Below are 21,407 nucleotides of genomic sequence, written 5' to 3'. Positions count from 1 at the left end.
ATAAGTGGGCGTTAAGGCGTCTTGGAAGGGATCTCAAAACTGGGTTATAGATGGCAGACAGTTGGTGTTGTAAACCACCGCCTCTGTTCAAAGATGGTCGTTCACAGTGGACGTGAAACGTCTTCAAGCAACTCAAAGAAGTCCAGACGCTTTTCTTTCCAAGCTCCTTAGACTATGATGACCTGGATGACTGAGAACCTTCACAGACGCACCTCAGTAAAGTACCATACAATCCCTCAATTTCCTCCAAAAACGCCCTGAACCTGCGGCGTTGTAAACCTCTGGACCTGATGTAGTTGGAGAGTTGGAGAGGAACAATATGAGGGAGGTCTGGAATGGTGTGAAAACCATCACAGGCCACAACACCAAGAACAGCACAGTGGGGGGGACTGTGGAGAAGGCAAACAAACTCAACAACTTCTTCAACAGTTTTGACCAGCCCACAACCCTCCCCACCCTCACCTTTACTACAGAGCCCTCTCCCTACTCTCCTACCTCCCTCACTTCCCCCCCTCCCTGACACTATGACACCCCCCTCCTCCAAACCCTCTATCAACAGCAGGACCCCACCCCCACCCCACCCCCCCATCCTTCCAATCATCTCCCAGTTTCACAGTGGATCAGGTCAGGTGACAACTGAGGAAGCTTCACCCCAGGAAGGCAGCAGGCCCAGACAAGGTGTGTCCTAGGATGCTAAATGCGTGTGTTGCTGAACTTGGGGAGCCGCTACAACGAGTCTTCAATCTCAGTCTGCAACTGGGGAGAGTGCCCGCCCTATGGAAGACATCCTACATCGTCCCGGTCCCCAAAAGGAACCGGCCTAATGAGCTGAATGACTTATGACCAGTGGCACTGATGTCACATCTTATGAAGACTCTAGAGCAGCTCTTCCTCAACCTCCTCCGACCACAGGTACAACATGCCCAGGACCCACTACAGTTTGCATACAAGGCGGATGTCGGAGTGGAGGATGCCATCCTGTACCTCATACATAGAGCCCACTCACACCTGGACAAGGGAAAAGGCACGGGCAGGATCCTGTTTCTTGCCTTTTCAAGTGCCTTTAATACCATCCGGCCCTGTCTGCTTCAGGAAAACTAAACAGGATGCAGGTGGACCCCTGCCTGGTCACCTGGATCTCAAACTACCTCACAGACAGACCACAGTACGTCAGGCTGAAGGACATCACGTCTGACACTGTGGTCAGCAGCACAGGAGCACCACAGGGAACTGTGCTGTCCCCTCTTCTCTTCACCCTGTACACCTCTGACTTCTGCTACAACTCTGAATTATGCCATATTCTGAAGTTTGCAGGCGACACAGCCATCATGGGGCGTATCTGGGATGATCAGGAAGAGGAGTACTGAAGTCTGGTGAAGAACTTCGTCACATGGAGTCACACAAACCACCTGCAACTCAACACCTCAAAGACCAAGGAACTGGTTGTGGACTTCGGAAGGTCCAGAGCAGGTCTACTGGCGGTTCAGATAGAGGGACAGGAGGTGGAGGTGGTCAACACATACAAGTACCTCGAGTTGTGGGTGGACAACAAGCTGGACTGGTCATGCAACACGCAGCACCTGTATAAAAAAGGCCAAAGCCGACTGTACTTCCTCAGGAGGCTGAGGTCTTTTAACATCTGCAGGAAGCTCCTGAGGATGTTTTACCAGTCGGTGGTTGCTGGAGTACTTTTCTATGCTGTGGTGTGCTGGGGGAGCAGCACAGCAAAGAAGGACTCATTCAGGCTGAAAAAACTGATCAGGAAGGCTGGCTCTGTGGTCGGCATGAAGCTGGACACTCTGGTGACAGTGGCAGAGAAAAGGACACTAAAGAAACTGCTGGACATTATGGGCAATGCTGGGCATCCTCTGCACACGGCCATAAACAACCAGAGGAGTCTGTTCAGTGACAGGTTGCTTCTCCCAAAGTCAAGAACCAACAGACTTAAAAACTCCTTTGTCCCACACGCCATCAAACTGTTTAACTCCTCTCTAGAGGGGAGATGGAGGGGAAACAGGAGGACAAAGGAGGGGGGGGGGGGGGACAACTAAGCTGTAGTGCCTTTTCACTGTGCAATACTTTTTGTTAATATCCAACGGTGCAATAGACTCACAATACGTGAAATGTGCAATTCCCTTGTATTCTTATTCCTATTTATTCTATTTATCCCTTTTGTATACTCTGTATTTATATATGTCTCTGTATTTATATATGTGTATATATGGTATATTTCTGCTCACATTCTGTAACTTCTGTCGGTGCTATGCTATTGGAAACCGAATTTCCCGGAGGAAACCACCCGAGGGATTAATAAAGTTTTATCTAATCTAATCTAATCTAATCTAATCTAGTTTATGCATTTTAGGATTTACAGACATGACTTCAAGCATTTTCTGCACAGTGCATGTTGATGTAAACGGCAGTGTCATGGATAATGCTGTGTTCCAAAACACACCTAGTTGCTCAATTGCAAAGAACAGCTGCAGAAATATAACTTTAGCTTTGGTTTGGCCAAAAATGCAACACAAACTCAGCAACTCTTCTGTCAACTCTGTGTGAGCCAAGTGTTTCTGACCTCTGCTTTGAAGTTTACCCAGGATATATATTTTGCATTTTTCTTCAGTAAATTAGAAGAAAACAGATCAGACATCCAGTGTACCAATATGCATTCCCATTCCAATATCTCATAGATATTAAATTGGTGCAGTTTACTGAAAATATTAGATATGCCACAATACTATTAATGTTGGTTATTGAAAAAGTGTTCTTTAAAGAAGAGACGAGATTGTGGCATTTAAAATTAATGTAAACTTGATTCACAAGTTATTGTACAAAAGAAAATAATCTGAGGTTGTCAGAAGAGAGCTACTCACAGTTTTGTCATGGACTGGTTCCTCAGTTGCTTGTCATCTGTACCACACTAATCACCCTGGTTTGGAAGGCTGATGGTAAGGTGCTGGAAGAGAGATTGGTCGGTTATTGGATGTTAGATAATTTGTTTTTGGTTTTATACTGACTTCTTGTTATTCATGTGTTATTGGAGCACTGTAAGTACTTGAACTCAATACAAAATACTAAGCTGAGCTGTTGATTCTCAGTGGATTCAGAAGGACTAGTAAACTTTTACAACTATAGGGAATCATCTGATTCACTGTCTTAAAAAAATTCACTTACTGAATTTTTACTCTGTGCTTGAACTAATTCTTGATGATTCCTCCTCAGAGTGGACCAGGTGAGCTCAGAGGTTCCCAGTGATCAGTCTGCCCAGCAGAGTCAGACACACCTGGAATCCATCATTACGGTCTGTACATGTACAACAACTACTTTTACATCTATTCTGTTCACAGTCATCTCCATGCTGCTCTTTGTAGACCAGTGGATTGTCATTGTGTCCAACATAGATCTGATGTTTGGCTCCATGACTTCAGTCTGATTGGGTCATTCATAAATTATTCCGTTCCAGCTGCTGGAGGACAACATCATCACTTTTGTGAAGAATGAGGTGAAGATGATTCACAAAGTTCTGAGCCAAGATTACCCAACATATTTTGAGAGTGAGAGGGAGGAAGAGGAGGGGTTGGAGGATGAGGATGAAGAGCAGAGGTGGAGAAGCAGAGAGGCATTTGTAATGATTGCATTGAACTTACTGAGGAGAATGAAGAAGGAGAACTTGGCTGACAGTTTGCAGAACAGTAAGAGGATTTCTCTCAAAATGTAAACTCCTGAATGAATGGGACATTTCTCTCAAGAGATGGACCAACATGTAGTCAAATGGACATGTCTTAGAGAAAGGAAACTGGACCGTCCCTTTACAAAACGTGAACTGATAATCTGCTTTTCTTTTCAGAATATCTTGCTTCAGTTTGTCAACGCAAACTTAAATCTAATTTGAAGAAGAAGTTCCAGTGTGTTTTAGAGGGGACTGCTAGAGTAGAAAACCCAACCCTTCTGAATCAGATCTACACAGAGCTCTACATCACAGAGGGAAGAACTGCAGAGATCAATGATGAACATGAGGTCAGACAGATTGAAACAGCATCCAGAAAGCAGTACAGACAGGAAACAAGAATCAGAAAAGAAGATATATTCAAAGCCTCACCTGGAAGAGATAAACCAATCAGAACAGTGCTGACAAAGGGAGTGGCTGGCATTGGGAAAACAGTCTTAACACAAAAGTTCAGTCTTGGCTGGGCAGAAAACAGAGCCAATGAACACATCCACTTCACATTTCCATTCACTTTCAGAGAGCTGAATATGTTGAAAGAGGAAAAGTTCAGCTTGGAGAAACTTGTTCATCACTTTTTTACTGAAACCAAAGAAGCAGGAATCTGCAGCTTTGAAGACTTCCAGGTTGTGTTCATCTTTGATGGTCTGGATGAGTGTCGACTTCCTCTGGACTTCAACAAAAATGAAATCCTAACTGACCCTAGAAAGTCCACCTCAGTAGATGTGCTGCTGACAAACCTCATCAGGGGGAACCTTCTTTCCTCTGCTCACCTCTGGATAACCACACGACCTGCAGCAGCCAATCAGATCCCTCCCGAATATGTTGACTCAGTGACAGAGATCCGAGGGTTCACTAACCATCAGATGAAGAAGTACTTTAGGAAGAGATTCAAAGAAAACAAGCAGGCCAGCAGGATCGTCTCCCACATGAAGGCATCACGAGGCCTCCACATCATGTGTCACATCCCAGTCTTCTGCTGGATCACTGCTACAGTTCTGGAAGATGTGCTGAAAACCATACTGGGAGGCAAGCTTCCCACAACCCTGACTGAGATGTACATCCACTTCCTGTTGGCTCAGGTCAAACTGAAGAAGGTCAAGTATGATGGAGGAGCTGAGACAGATCCACACTGGACTCCAGAGAGCAGAAAGATGATTGAGTCTCTGGGAAAACTGGCTTTTGATCAACTGCAGGAAGGAAACCTGATCTTCTATGAATCAGACCTGACAAAGTGTGGCATCGATATCAGAGCAGCCTCAGTGTACTCAGGAGTGTTCACACACAGATTTTTAAAGAGGAGAGAGGACTGTACCAGGACAAGGTGTTCTGCTTCATCCATCTGAGTGTTCAGGAGTTTCTGGCTGCTCTGTATGTCCATCTGACCTTCATAAAGTCTGGGGTAAATCTGCTGGAAGGACAACAGAAGACCTCCATATGGTCTAAATTGTTTGCAAAACAAGATTTAAGAGATGTAGAATCTGCAGTGACATTTTTCTACCACAGTGCTGTGGACAAGGCCTTACAGAGCCCAAATGGACACCTGGACTTGTTCCTCCGCTTCCTTCTTGGTCTTTCACTACAAACCAATCAGACTCTCTCACGAGGTCTACTGACACAGACAGGAAGTAACTCACATTCTTGTCATAAAACTGTCCAGTACATCAAGGAGAAGATCAGTGAGGCTCTGTCTGCAGAGAAAAACATCAATCTGTTTCACTGTCTGAATGAACTGAATGATCATTCTCTGCTGGATGAGATCCCACGGTACATGAGTTCAGGAAGTCTTTCCACAGATAAACTGTCTCCTGCTCAGTGGTCAGCTCTGGTCTTCATCTTACTGTCATCACGAAAAGATCTGGATGTGTTTGACCTGAAGAAATACTCTGCTTCAGAGGAGGCTCTTCTGAGGCTGCTGCCAGTAATCAAAGCCTCCAACAAATTCGTGTAAGTATATTTGTATATTTGTGCTCATCCTTTAATTTTTTAAAATTCTTCCTAATGTTGATTTTAATTATAGAAAGGCTTCCATGACTAATTCAAAAACCTGAACAGTGTGATGGTAAATGGATTGGTTCATATACAGGGAGTGCAGAATTATTAGGCAAGTTGTATTTTTGAGGAATAATTTTATTATTGAACAACAACCATGTTCTCAACAAACCCAAAAAACTCATTAATATCAAAGCTGAATGTTTCTGGAAGTAGTTTTTAGTTTGTTTTTAGTTTTAGCTATTTTAGGGGGATATCTGTGTGTGCAGGTGACTATTACTGTGCATAATTATTAGGCAACTTAACAAAAAACAAATATATACCCATTTCAATTATTTATTTTTACCAGTGAAACCAATATAACATCTCCACATTCACAAATATACATTTCTGACATTCAAAAACAAAACAAAAACAAATCAGCGACCAATATAGCCACCTTTCTTTGCAAGGACACTCAAAAGCCTGCCATCCATGGATTATGTCAGTGTTTTGATCTGTTCACCATCAACATTGCGTGCAGTAGCAACCACAGCCTCCCAGACACTGTTCAGAGAGGTGTACTGTTTCCCCTCCTTGTAAATCTCACATTTGATGATGGACCACAGGTTCTCAATGGGGTTCAGATCAGGTGAACAAGGTGGCCATGTCATTAGTTTTTCTTCTTTTATACCCTTTCTTGCCAGCCACGCTGTGGAGTACTTGGACGCGTGTGATGGAGCATTGTCCTGCATGAAAATCATGTTTTTCTTGAAGGATGCAGACTTCTTCCTGTACCACTGCTTGAAGAAGGTGTCTTCCAGAAACTGGCAGTAGGACTGGGAGTTGAGCTTGACTCCATCCTCAACCCGAAAAGGCCCCACAAGCTCATCTTTGATGATACCAGCCCAAACCAGTACTCCACCTCCACCTTGCTGGCGTCTGAGTCGGACTGGAGCTCTCTGCCCTTTACCAATCCAGCCACGGGCCCATCCATCTGGCCCATCAAGACTCACTCTCATTTCATCAGTCCATAAAACCTTAGAAAAATCAGTCTTGAGATATTTCTTGGCCCAGTCTTGATGTTTCAGCTTGTGTGTCTTGTTCAGTGGTGGTCGTCTTTCAGCCTTTCTTACCTTGGCCATGTCTCTGAGTATTGCACACCTTGTGCTTTTGGGCACTCCAGTGATGTTGCAGCTCTGAAATATGGCCAAACTGGTGGCAAGTGGCATCTTGGCAGCTGCACGCTTGACTTTTCTCAGTTCATGGGCAGTTATTTTGCACCTCGGTTTTTCCACACCCTTCTTGCGACCCTGTTGACTATTTTGAATGAAACGCTTGATTGTTCGATGATCACGCTTCAGAAGCTTTGCAATTTTGAGACTGCTGCATCCCTCTGCAAGATATCTCACTATTTTTGACTTTTCTGTGCCTGTCAAGTCCTTCTTTTGACCCATTTTGCCAAAGGAAAGGACGTTGCCTAATAATTATGCACACCTGATATAGGGTGTTGATGTCATTAGACCACACCCCTTCTCATTACAGAGATGCACATCCCCTAATATGCTTAATTGGTAGTAGGCTTTCGAGCCTATACAGCTTGGAGTAAGACAACATGCATGAAGAGGATGATGTGGACAAAATACTCATTTGCCTAATAATTCTGCACTCCCTGTACAGTGCTATTCTACTCTGAGCACTCAGCGCTTTCTACAACTTGCCTCTTTCACCCATTCACACCAATTTTGCACATGTACTTTTTATTCCCTTTTTCAGTAAGTTCTTTCAAGCTAACATTTACACACATGCTGGCTTCAACTGAGCAGACTGGCCAAGCCAATTACATTTGTTATGTTGCAAGGCAGTTTCTGTTGCTAGATATAAGAAAATTCTCTCTCGCTGATTCTTTCTCCACCTCCTCCACAACTTTAAGTTTTTCTCTGAAAACATTTATAATTGGTGTTTTTTTGTTTTTTCTTTGGTGGAGTAAACTGTTGCTACACCTTCATCTGTTGTTAGTGCGCAATGTTCAGGTTTGTCTTTTTTTTCTATGCTATGATGGTATTGTAGTTAGAGAGGAAATAAATGTTACAGAGGCTCTTGTGCCACTGGGTTTGTTTTTATCTGGGCAACCAGTTGTCATAAATTGCAGTGGATCAGTGCTAATCATTCATCATTAAACATTATTTAATCTGACAACAAATATCTTTTTTTTTCTTCAGAATGAGTCTCTGTAATCTGTCAGAGAGAAGCTGTGAAGCTCTGTCCTCAGTTCTCAGCTCCCAGTCTTCTAGTATCAGAGAGCTGGACCTGAGTAACAGTGATCTCCAGAATTCAGGAGTAAAGCTTCTATCTGCTGGACTGAAAAATCCACACTGTACACTGGAAACTCTCAGGTTAGGGTTCAGACTTTCCACTTTTGGTAATTTTAATCCTATTGCCTAAAAAGGCTATTTTTCACAGAATTGCCAAGTATGTGTGAATTATTTGTATCTCAATTTCTGCCTGGAAAACTTTTCCATATTTACATTTTTTTAGTTTTTAGTTTGTAAAAATGACTCATGAACATGACACTGGAGAGAAAAAAATCTATCTAAGGATTTTTCATGTGTTGTTTGGTGTAAAAATGCGCTTTTTAATCTACTTTTGCTTTCTTTTCTTACTGGAAGAAAGAAAGTGTCCAGAATCCATGTTTTTAGGTGCCTAATAGGCATTAATAAAAATGACTGCATATTGAACATCTTAAATACATGGCTGTATAATATAGTGATTTACACATATACTGAACAAGCATAAGATTACTAACTTGCTTAGTAATGACAACAACATTATCATCCTTCCGGCACACAATGGTAGGTGAGCGGTTTTGCTAAACCAGAAAGAGTATCATGAGAAATTTTTATCACCACTCAGTGACAAAAATACTTTTTGAACCCCTGAAATGAGACCCAGGAAGTGGTTACAGGAAGAAGGTAATAGACCTGTCTGAAGCAGTTAGAAAAATACAATGCTATTCACTGGACCTCATAGAGATGTGAGTGTGGAGGAAAAATCAATTGAACTTTTTTTATTTATATAGCTCCAACAACAGTCGCCTCAGGTGCTATGTTGTAAGGTAGCCACTACGATATACCATACAGCAGTGGAAATGGGCTTCCTCCAAAGGGTGGCTGGCCTCTCCCTTAGAGATGCGGTGAGAGGTTCGGCTGAGAGGGGTTCAGAGTAGAGCCGCTGCTCCTCCACATTGAAAGGAGCCATTTGAGGCGGTTGGGGCATCTGACAAGGATGCCTCCCGGGCACCTCCTGGGTGAGGTGTTCCATGCATGTCCCATCGGGAGGAGACCACAGGGCAGACCCATAACATGCAGGAGACATTATGTCTCTCAGCTGGCCTGAAAACGCCTTGGTGTTCCCCTGGACAAGCTGGAGTAGGTGGCTGGGGAGAGGGAGGTTGGGGCTTCTCTTCTTAGGCTGCTTCCCCCACGAAATGACCCCAGATAAGCAGATGGATGGATGGATTATTAATTCATGTACTAACAGAGACTTAATGTTTAATAATCCACATTTCATTGTTTTACTCTTTGGTGCTGTTAAGGATACTGTGTTGTTCATGTTAATCACATTTTGGTGTAAGTCTCTCATCTCAGAAGGAGAGAATGAGAGAGAAGGGCAAATTAGTCATCATCTAAGGATTTGGCCTGGAGAGTCCACAGGTATAGTGAGTAAGGCCAGAGGAGCAGCCACTGTCCAAAACTGTGGACTTGCACATTGTTTTTGTATTTGTCTGTCTTTTTTAAAAGTGAACACAGAGAAAGGTGCATCTCCACCTCCAGTTGTGCTTGTTCTCTCTAACCTCTCTCCTCTCAAAAATAAGAACAAAATCCACATTAGCTCAGAGTAGGTTAATTAGATCAGCGGTCTCCAACCTTTTTTGCGCCACGGACCGGTTTATGCCCGACAATATTTTCACGGACCGGCCTTTAAGGTGTCGCGGATAAATACAACAAAATAAAACTAGTACCGGTACCGAAAAAAAGAAGATTTATTCATAACACACGTGAAAAGACCCAGGAAAACCGAGTTAACGATAAAAACGATAACAAAATAACGCTGAAAACCGATAAAAACCCTGAAAACCATACATTTCACAACTGAGCCTCAACTCTCGCAGCCCGGTACCAAACGACTCACGGACCGGTACCGGTCCGAGGCCCGGGGGTTGGGGACCACTGAATTAGATCATTCAAGTTATTTTTTCAGTTTTTAATTTTATTTGATTTTGCTTTGCTCCTGCTAAATTCCAATATATTGCAATTAAAGTCTAAAATTTGTCTTCCCATCAACTGCATTACACCCAGTTAGTTACCAAGTGCACCAATCTATAGGGGAGGTACTATTAACAGTCCAGAACTGCAAGAACTTGTGTTTTGCGGAGTGTATGACAATACATTTCTTTACAGTTATCCTGCAATAGTCTTATGCTGCTGGGGCCTTCCCATGACACACAAAGGGAGGAATCAGGGTCACCTGATCCAGAGCTACTTATATGCTTTATCAAAAAGGAAACTTTTAAACCTAATGATGAAAGTAGAGATTCTCAAAACTGGGAGCTGGCTCCAAGGATGAGGAGCCTGAAGGCTTCCTTTCACTACTCAACCACAAGTAAACTAGCAGTGTGAAAGCAAAGTGCTTTATTGGGGTGATATGGTACTGAAAGGTCTGAAGGGCCTAATTATTCAAGAACTTGTATGTGAAGATTGTTTTGTGTTTCTGTAGTGTGTCGGGCTGTCTGATCACCGAGTAAGGCTGCAGTTATTTGGCTTCAGCTCTGAGCTCCAATCCCTCCTGTTTGAGAGAGCTGGACCTGAGCTACAATCATCCAAGAGGCTCAGGAATGAAACTGCTGTTGGCTGGACTGAAAGATCCAAGTTGGAGACTGGACACTCTCAGGTATGGATGAGAATTTCTAATAAAGGAGGAAGAGCTGGAAACATTTTGCATCCTTCACTTAGTTCATGTGTCTTTCATGCAGATGTGACATTCTAGTTTAAAAATAACAAGCAAAATATATATAGGTGCCTCCAAGCAGAACAATAATGATAATAATGAAAGCTTGGCAGCCTGGCATTGGGGTGGAGGACGCCATCATCTACCTCCTGCACCGAGCTCTAACTCACCTGGAGAAGCCTGGAAGCACTGTGAGGATCATGTTCTTTGATTTATCCAGTGCTTTTAACTAGGGGTGGGTTTTTATAATCGATTTATCGATTAAAATCGATTCTGGCTTGGATAACGTAAAATCAATTCATTACAATCCTGAATCGATTTTTTAATATAAATTTATTTTGCCCGAAATGCCAGAATCTCTGGTGAAATCTCACAAAATTTCAACAACCACCAAATAGCTAAGACAGTAAATGAGAGCAGGAACAGGGATTCTGCACAAAGACTTAAACACACAGCGCGGACCCGCGGATCAGAATCAGTTAGATGTCGCCTTTCTCACAGTCGGGGCTGAAAGCCGACAGCTCGCTGATTCTGATCTGTCGGCGGGTCCGCGCTTTGTGTTCACGCCCTTTATGCGCTGATTCTAAAGCTGTTAGTTTGATCTCTCTCCAAACAATAAAAATAAAACTGACTGAACCAGCAGCAAAAGAAGATCCAAACTACGCTTCACATAAACATCGTCATGTATTCACTCTTACTTTTACTGTTTTGCTTTGACCACGATGCACAGCTCTCTCTCTCTCTCGCTGTACTTCAAGAACAGTTTCCCGTCTAAAAATCTGTTTTCTTCATTATTTGCTTGCTTGTTACGCACAAGTCTACCGTTGTTTACAGTGCTGTCGGCCGACGTTTTTTTTTTTTGTTTAATATACTTCCGAAAAGAAAACCTAATTTCTGCCATTCAATACTGAACAAATTTAAGCTTTTTAAAATTATGCAAAATGCAAAACGCTTAGCCGTGTCTCTAATAAAACCGCTGTAACTTCAGATGTAATGTTCATGTGTTGATTAATGGTTTTCTTTTGTTTTTGATGTATTGTAGAATATTTTTATAAAATGCCAGGCCAGGAAAATCGCCTTCATGTTTTTCTGTGTTTTATCCTCAGCTACTTTGACACAAAGGCATCTGCTGTGATGCTCACACCTTTGATAAAGTCTTGTGTGTGTCAGCTTCCTTTTTATAGATACAAAAATATGTAAATGTACTGATCTGAATTATAATATTTCTGACTGAATCAAATCGAATTAAATTGAATCGTGGATCGAATCGATTCGGGACCTTGTGAATCGGAATTGAATCGATTCTAGAAATCAATGACAATACCCAGCCCTACTTTTAACACCATCCAGCCACAACTTCTGAGAGACAAGCTGGAGCTATCGGGAGTGGACCACCACATGTCCCAGTGGATACTGGACTACCTCACAGAACGTCCACAGTATGTGAGGACACAGGGCTGTGTCTCTGATACGCTGGTCTGCAGTACGGGAGCCCCACAGGGAACTGTGCTGGCACCGTTCCTCTTCACCCCCTACACTGCAGACTTCTCCATCAACTCCCCACGCTGCCACCTACAGAAGTTCTCTGACGACTCTGCCATAGTCGGCCTCATCACAGGTGAGGACGCCGGGAAAACCAAGAAGTTGGTGGTGGACTTCCAGAGACGCAGACCCACCACACCGACACCGGTGAACATCCAGGGAGTGGACATTGAGATAGTGGACTCTTATAGGTACCTGGGTGTTCACCTGAATAACAAACTGGACTGGAGCCACAACACCGATGCTTTTTACAGGAAGGGCCAGAGCAGACTCTACCTGCTGAGGCGGCTGAGGTCATTTGGAGTACAGGGAGTGATTTTAAAGACCTTCTATGACTCTGTGGTGACATCTGTCATTTTTTACAGTGTGGTATGTTGGAGCAGCAGTTTATCGGCAGCTGAGAGGAAGAGGTTGGATAAACTCATCAGGAAAGCCAGCGCTGTTCTGGGATGCACCCTGGACCCAGTGCAGGTGGTGGGAGACAGAAGGACTCTGGCCAAAATAACATTTCTGATGGACAGAGTCTCCCACCCCATGCATGTAAATGTTGCTGAACTGCAGAGCTCCTTCAGTGAGAGACTGCTGCATCCTAGATGCATGAAGGAGCATTTCCGCAGGTCCTTCCTCCCTGCAGCTGTCAGACTGTACAATCAGAACTGCTCCCAACAAACATAGATGTTTACATCTGCGCTGTAACTGCAATAATTTAATCAACCGATTCGCACTACAACCTGGTTTGCCTCTTATCTGTAGTTATTTTTATTTAATTTAATAACTGTACAGTACTCTGTTTATAGTAACCATTGTCCATTTGTAAATATGTAAGAAAAATTGTGTATGTTTCTGTTCTGTGTCCTGTGTACTGTTTGTTTGTATGTGTGTCTTTCTGGCTGCTGTTACAACCAATTTTCCCCTTGTGGGACAATTAAAGGATTATTCTATTCTATTCTATTCTATTCTATTCTATTGTTTACTTCCCCTTAAAATTACAATATTTGCAAGGAAAATGCATTTGTGGGTTAAGCAACACAGATGAGTATGCGGGTTGCTCTCATGGAAAAACTTGCCAGATCTCGTCTGCCACTGCCAAGCGGTTATTCTGTTATTGATTCTTGTTTGGTGTTTTTTTTTTGTTTGTTTTGTATATTTATTGTACTGAAGTCTAAAGAAATATTTTGTATTATTGGTAATTTAACCGTTTATTTAATTTCCTCTGGATCATCTGGGAGAGAGCTGTCAGTCATATCGTCCTGCAAACCTTCACCATGCTTGCTGTAGGTTGGACTTATTCCCAGTGGATGAGAGGGTTGCTTGTTTAAAGTTATGTATGTCCATAAGTGGCATGTGGGATCAGGACACCTTAGAAAATAAATACATTGATTATTTATTTTGTAATCAGATAATTGGACCCGTGGCCATATAGTCTGGACACTTGGGTGACGAGAAGTCAACTGTGAACTGATCACCACCTGGTGGTGAGTTGGATTGGCTAGCACTGCAGGAAGCTGAGCAGGACTGGCAAACCTTGGTCTAGAGGATGTGCACCAACTATAGGGGATCACAATCCCCAGCTTCCTTGGGAAAGTCTATGCAAGTTGCTGGAAAGGAATCCAGAAGTCGAACCTTTATGCTCAGTGTGATTCTTTTCAGGTTGCGAAATGCTAGACCACCTTTTTATCCTCCATCCATTTTTCTCCTCTACTTCTCCTTTTAAGTAGAGGAGAATATGGTGGGGTGCTGGAGCCTACATTAGCTATCATAGGTCAAGATGCAGGTTATACCCTGGACAGGTTGCCAGTGTGTCGCAACCATGTGCACTCACATTCACACCTATGGGCAATTTAGAATTACCAATTAATCTAACCCCACTTACTACATGTCTTTGGACTGTGGTAGGAAGCCACCGTACCCAGAGACAATAAATGAAAATGCAGGGAGAACATGCAAACTCCACACAGAAATGCCCCAGCCAGATGAGTCAAACTCAAAACATTCTTGCTGCGAGGCAATAGTACTAACCACTGCACCCCCATGCTACCAGCTCTTTATCCTCTCAAGTATACTTGAGGGTCCATGAGAGTTTGTTCAAGCAGTCTACATGTATTTTGACATGTAGACTGACTTGGACTTGGAGAATGCAATCAACCATGTCTTTTGTGGGGGGGGTGCTTTAGGAATATGGGGTGTCTGGCGAGAGCCATCTCTGTAAAGCTGTTGCAGGAGCTTGGGCCACCTTGCCACCAGAAAGTCGGATTCATTATTGGTGGGTTGTGGACTCCACCAGGGCTACTGATTCTATTAATTATTTTTATCAACAGAATTCTAAGTGTAGCTATGTGGTGGAAGGCTTCCAATTTAATGGCCTCAAAATCTTATCTATGCTTTTTGTAGATGATGTGGTTCTGTTGGCTTCATCAGGTTCATTTATAATAAATAATAATAAAAACCGAGATTAAAACAGTGGGAAGACTTGAGAATTTAAAATTCATAACTCATAAAGGCTACCATGTTTTATCCATATTACATAAATTCCTCGCCAAAACAAACATGTCTTTAAAAGACCTTAAACACCACCACAGACTGTGCAGAGCTTAGAGATAGGGGCATAGTAGACCAGATGTAAAAAGAAAAAAAGTATTGCCCACTTAAACTGGTAACTGTTTTTGCCACCCTTATATGCAAGAACTAAAGTTAAGTATTTCCAATAATTATTGATCACGTTGATATGGAGAATTTTTGGCCCACTGTTCTTTGTAGAATTGTTTTAATTCTCCAACATATTGTCAGGTTTATGAACATTAATAATCAAGCCAAAGTATCTAAATAGGAATTAATTCTAGACTTTGACTAGGCAACTCAAAAACATCAATCTTTTGTCATTCGAAGATGGATTAATAATCACTGCATTGACAGTAAGGAGAGCATTTCAAGTGGGGGACAGTCAAAGGAGGTCAAACCAGATTTTATTGCTGCAACAAGCAATCCAAAAATCCAGTCCAGATCATCAGCACATTGATCCACATACAGTGGCTTGCAAAAGGATTCGGCCCCCTTGAACTTTCCCACATTTTGTCACATTACAGCCACAAACATGAATCAATTTTATTGGAATTCCGCGTGAAAGACCAATACAAAGTGGTGTACACTTGAGAAGTGTAATGAAAATCATACATGATTCCAAACATTTTTTACAAAATAACTGCAAAGTGGGGTGTGCGTAATTATTCAGCCCCCTTTGGTCTGAGTGCAGTCAGTTGCCCATAGACATTGCCTGATGAGTGCTAATGACTAAATAGAGTGCACCTGTGTGTAATCTAATGTCAGTACAAATACAGCTGCAGCAACAACAACATGAAGTCCAAAGAACACACCAGACAGGTCAGGGATAAAGTTATTGAGAAATTTAAAACAGGCTTAGGCTACAAAAAGATTTCCCAAGCCTTGAACATCCCATGAAGCACTGTTCAAGCGATAATTCAGAAATGGAAGGAGTATGGCACAACTGTAAACCTACCAAGACAAGGCCGTCCACTTAAACTCACAGGCCGAACAAGGAGAGCGCTGATCAGAAATGCATCCAAGAGGCCCATGGTGACTCTGGACGAGCTGCAGAGATCTACAGCTCAGGTGGGGGAATCTGTCCATAGGACAACCATTAGTCGTGCACTGCACAAAGTTGGCCTTTATGGAAGAGTGGCAAGAAGAAAACAGTTGTTAAAAGAAAACCATAAGAAGTCCCGTTTGCAGTTTGCCGCAAGCCATGTGGGGGACACAGCAAACATGTGGAAGAAGGTGCTCTGCTCAGATGAGACCAAAATGGAACTTTCTGGCCAAAATGCAAAACGCTATGTGTGGTGGAAAACTAACACTGCACACCACTCTGAACACACCACCCCCACTGTCAAATATGGTGGTGGCAGCATCATGCTCTGGGGGTGCTTCTCTTCAGCAGGGACAGGGAAGCTGGTCAGAGTTTATGGGAAGATGGATGGAGCCAAATACAGGGCAATCCTGGAAGAAAACCTCTTGGAGTCTGCAAAAGACTTGAGACTGGGGCGGAGGTTCACCAGGACAACGACCCTAAAGATAAAGCCAGGGCAACAATGGAATGGTTTAAAACAAATATATCCATGTGTTAGAATGGCCCAGTCAAAGTCCAGATTTAAATCCAATCGAGAATCTGTGGCAAGATCTGAAAACTGCTGTTCACAAACGCTGTCCATCTAATCTGACTGAGCTGGAGCTGTTTTGCAAAGAAGAATGGGAAAGGATTTCAGTCTCTAGATGTGCAACGCTGGTAGAGACATACCCTAAAAGACTGGCAGCTGTAATTGCAGCAAAAGGTGGTTCTACAAAGTATTGACTCAGGGGGCTGAATAATTACGCACACCCCACTTTGCAGTTATTTATTTGTAAAAAATGTTTGGACTCATGCATGATTTTCGTTCCACTTCTCACGTGTACACCACTTTGTATTGGTCTTTCACGTGGAATTCCAATAAAATTGATTCATGTTTGTGGCTGTAATTTGACAAAATGTGGAAAAGTTCAAGGGGGCCGAATACTTTTGCAAGCCACTGTATGGATTGATGTGTATTTGTGAAAATATTGGACTGTTCCTTTATCAGTGTCAAACATTATGTGTGTGAGAGGGATGTAATGTCCATGTGTGCATGCTGAAAGAGACTGTGCTGGTCTGACCCCCCTCTTCCTTTCAGGGTGGAGCCTGCTGGAGTCCGATGGTTGAAACCAGGTCTGAGGAAGTGTAAGTGTCTTTTCAATGTGATTCATAAAAACAAAGCAGCACACATTCAACCATCTTCAAACTGTCACATCACTCATTTACATCTCTGATGTCAGGAGTCATCATGAAAGTGTCAATCAATGAACAGATGATGGATCAATAACTGCAGCTGGATTGTGTTTGTTCTCTCCATCAGATTCCTGTCAACTCACAATCGACACAAACACAGTACACACAAACCTCAAACTGTCTGACAACAAAAGGAAGGTGACACGTGTGACAGAGGAGCAGTCATATCCTGATCATCCAGAAAGATTTGACTATGAGCCTCAGCTGCTGTGTAGAGATGGTCTGACTGGTCGCTGTTACTGGGAGGTTGAGTGGAGAGGAGAGGTTCAAATATCAGTGAGTTACAGAAGAATCAGAAGAAAAGGATACAGTGATGACTGTTTGTTTGGATACAACGAGCAGTCATGGAGTCTGTACTGCACTGATGATGGTCCTCGTTCTGTATGGCACAATAACAGAAACACACTCATCTCCTCCTCATCCTCCTCCTCCTCCGTCTGTAACAGAGTAGCAGTGTATGTGGACTGTCCTGCCGGCACTCTGTCCTTCTACAGAGTCTCCTCTGACACCCTGATCCACCTCCACACCTTCAACACCACATTCACTGAATCTCTTCATCCTGGATTTTTTGTCTGGTCAGGTTCCTCAGTGTGTTTGTGCTGAGTTGAGTGTAAAGAAGGTCCTCTTGTTAGAGAAACATTCTGACTGTTGAACAGATAGTTCAGTCTGTACATGTCTGTCTCTTTCACTCAGAAACACGTTTCCAAATTCATGGATTCAATCAGTTGATGTTTTAAACTGTTCTAAATGATTCCTTGCAAACTTCTTCCTCTTCAGTCTTTTAAAGATGGAAGCTACGATTATTCCAGGATCCACGTGTTGTTTTTCTGTATTTTTTCCCCTTAAAGCTTCACAGTGAGTATCACAGTGTTGAATGGACTCCACACACACAATGGTTGTGCTCACACATGTCAAGTTTATTTACCACACACTCTGGCCAGCGCTGGTCAGCTTTTTTTTTTATCTCTCTTCTCTCATCTCCTTCCTCACTAAGAAGGGAAAAGACCCTCATCAACACGCTGTGTTCTCACCTGCCTCCGCGGCACCGCCCTGTTCAGCTCACTGCACCACTCCTCCCCAGCAGCTGAGCCAGGGACCACACCTCCACCACAACCAGTATGTTGTGTTTCTTTGAAGCTCAGTTAACAACCAGCTCCTCTGTATTTTCAACAAGTCTGAGCTTGTTAAAATGAATCCAAATGTTTGATTTCTCTTAATGCGATTTTTCCAACCTTCCAACCTGTTCCACTCATTTTTGGAAACTGTGATGGAAGCAGGAGAGGAAGGAAGCTTTCAACAGGAGCAGATTTTCATATTAAGAGCACATTTGAATGGTTTTTGCTTTAATTTGTTGTCAAATCCTGAGAACAGACAGGCTGTTTGGATGCTCCACGACTGAATAAGTGGACATCCAATCATACTCAGTGTATAAATCATTAAAGACATTCAGCATCTCTCATGTTTCTGTTGTACTATAAAAATAGCTCCTTTAAAAACTGATCCAGTCAAAGAACCATGAACTTCCATACTGATCAGATCAATATGTACAGTTCTGATATCACCAAGTCCTCAGATGTTTTATCACCCTCTGCTGGTGAGAAGATGAACTGTAGGATGTCAGTTTTGGGGGGTTTAAATTTGTTTTCTGTGATCCTTATCTGTTTTGGATCCATTCTGCCATGCAAGTGGACTCCAACTTGGTCACAGTGTGTCCATAATCATGCTCCAAGTAAAACCACAAGATTAACCTTATAGTGTTGAAACAACAACAATTAAAAATTTGAGTAATAGTGAACCAGTTCCATTGTTTGTGGGCTCCTCAAGCTGAATCCAGCAGGTTATTTGGTGGACATTTAAACACTTAAACAAACAAGCACGCATCTATAAGTTGAACGTCTCCAAAATCCTTTAAACAATTGAACTTTATAGGGCAATTAGACTTATCCCTCTATGAAAACTCTCCAGCTGCTATAAAATGTTCAGATGAGTCTGAACAGCTGGTTTGTTCAGGCTCAGACTGTCTCTATGCCAGAAACAGTCTGAGCTGGAAACAAATCCGGTGGTTGTTTATTAATAGGATGCACAGGCCTCAGATTAACACTCTCAGCCCACAAATCCTCCTCTATGAAAGGAATATACAGGCCACCATCTGCAAATAAATAAATGGTCCACATTTTAAAAAAAAATTACAGATAAAATCATGTTAAAACTAAAAGAGAGTAATACAATAATAATATAATGTGGTCCTTATGAAGGAAAACACTCTGTCTTTCAGATTACTGAAAGTGGCTGAACTCAGCAGTACACTGGGGTTATAATTAAATTCAAACATGAATTCAATGGCAGATTAAAACGCTGTGTTTAGAGTAGTAAACACCAGAAAGCAGGATAGTCACGTGGTTTATGTAGACATCAAGGGCATCTGGAATATGTGAGCATAGGGAGACAGAGCTGTGTTTTTTAGTCATTACTAGTTAATAAATGTATTGATCTACAATAGTTTTTATACCTCAGTGCATGTAGCATAATCTTTTGTGTAAATATAAGTAAAATATTCAAGGAACAGTGTTGTCAATTCTTCTTCCTTAAGTTGTCAAACAATAATATGACAATAATTCAGACCAAAAGTCATCTTAAACTAGACAGGTAAATATGTCTGTGAAGGTTCTCAGTCATCCAGGTCATCGTAGTCAAAGGAGCTTGCAAAGAAAAGCGTCTGGACTTCTTTAAGTTACTTGAAGACGTTTCACCTCTCATCCAAGAAGCTTCTTCAGTTCCAAGGTCAAATGGTGGAGAGTCCCAGATATAAACCTAGTGGGAGTTTCCCCCCACAGAGGAACAAAAGGACCCCCTGATGATCCTCTAATCGCCTGAGCCAAGGTGTGAAACTGGGTGTGGGTCCCAATCATGACACCAACTCTCTGCCATCTATAATCCAGTTTTGAGATCCCTTCCCAGACACCTTAACGCCCACTCACATCCTGGGCCATCTGATCTCAGGAATTCGCATGATAAGGTGGGGCCAGGTTTCACATTGAGCCCACCCGAAACCCTGGCTGATTGGGACCCACACCCAGTTTCACACCTTGGCTCAGGGGATTAGAGGATCATCAGGGGGTCCTTTTGTCCCTCTGTGGGGGGATACTCCCACTAGGTTTATATCTGGGAATCTCCACCATTTGACCTTAGAACTGAAGAAGCTTCTCAGATGAGAGGTGAAACGTCTTCAAGTAACTTAAAGAAGTCCAGACGCTTTTCTTTGCAAGCTCCTTTGAGTAGACAGGTAAATGTATCGAGATATTAAACTGATTTTTATGTTTTTATTAGCCTTCTTAAATCAATTAATTGATGTTATATAAAGTCTGTCATCGGTTCCTATCAGTGTGTGTAATAAAGAAACAGGATTAGTTTTGTTAACACAGCTAAATAAAGCATGAAAAGTATTTAGTATAGTTCCCCATTTAATCTTGGGCGATTATATTTTCAGAGATGGTGTCTAATTTTAAATTGACCCTATGTTTTTAGCCTCACTTTGAGTCCTCTGCCATTAGCTGAGCTGTGACGTAACACAGATGTTAACTGTCAGCATGGCACAAAGACTCAAAACTGTTAATGAAACTTATCAGCTATGCTTGAATATTTATTTATAGCCATGTTTTACACAAGTAGAAGCTTTATCTTTAATTTTTGTGCCGTTATAATCCTACATCCTATAACACGGCAGGTCATATATATCACTGGATAAATACGTTTACGCAGAGCAGACAGCTTCATAATGTTCATAATATTTCACTCAGTCCAGTAAAACATATATTTTCTTCTGATTTCATAATGTCACATGAAATAACAAATATAAAGTAATTTATATTGCTGTTCCTGGTTAGATTATGTTTTCTGTTAGCATGTCAAAATTCTACTAATTGATGGGTGAATAACTCTATAATCTATTTAGAGAATCAGAATCTCATTCTGATTTCTCTCTGTTGATAACATATAGTTCTTTAAAACCTTTCCATTTAAAAGTGCATCTCATACTTTTGTGCTGCTATACCTTCATGGCTAGAGTCTGCTGCTAACTTCCTGGAAGCATTGCCAGGCTATGTCATCCCCCATCTCTATAAATAGAAAAAGAAAAAGAAATGTCCATTGGCATGAATGGGGTGGCTGTAGCTCAGGTGTCAGAGCAGGTCAGCCACTAACCAAAAGGTCAGTGGTTCTATCCCAGGCTGCTCCAGTCTGCATGCCAAGTATCCTTGGGCAAGATACTAACCATCGGAGTGTGAATGTGTA

General features: G+C 42.3%; 1 pseudogene; it reads left to right on the top strand.

The window, feature by feature from the left end:
- Nucleotides 1–3,508: 3,508 nt before the first annotated feature.
- On the top strand, nucleotides 3,509–18,322 carry LOC120741893 (annotated as a pseudogene).
- Nucleotides 18,323–21,407: the final 3,085 nt, after the last annotated feature.

The sequence above is a fragment of the Simochromis diagramma genome, unplaced genomic scaffold (genome assembly GCF_900408965.1).
Source record: "Simochromis diagramma unplaced genomic scaffold, fSimDia1.1 OVJJ01000254.1, whole genome shotgun sequence".
Classification (NCBI taxonomy): Eukaryota; Metazoa; Chordata; class Actinopteri; order Cichliformes; family Cichlidae; genus Simochromis; species Simochromis diagramma.
Note: the sequence above shows the minus strand (reverse complement) of the source record. Positions and strands in the feature narration are given on the sequence as shown.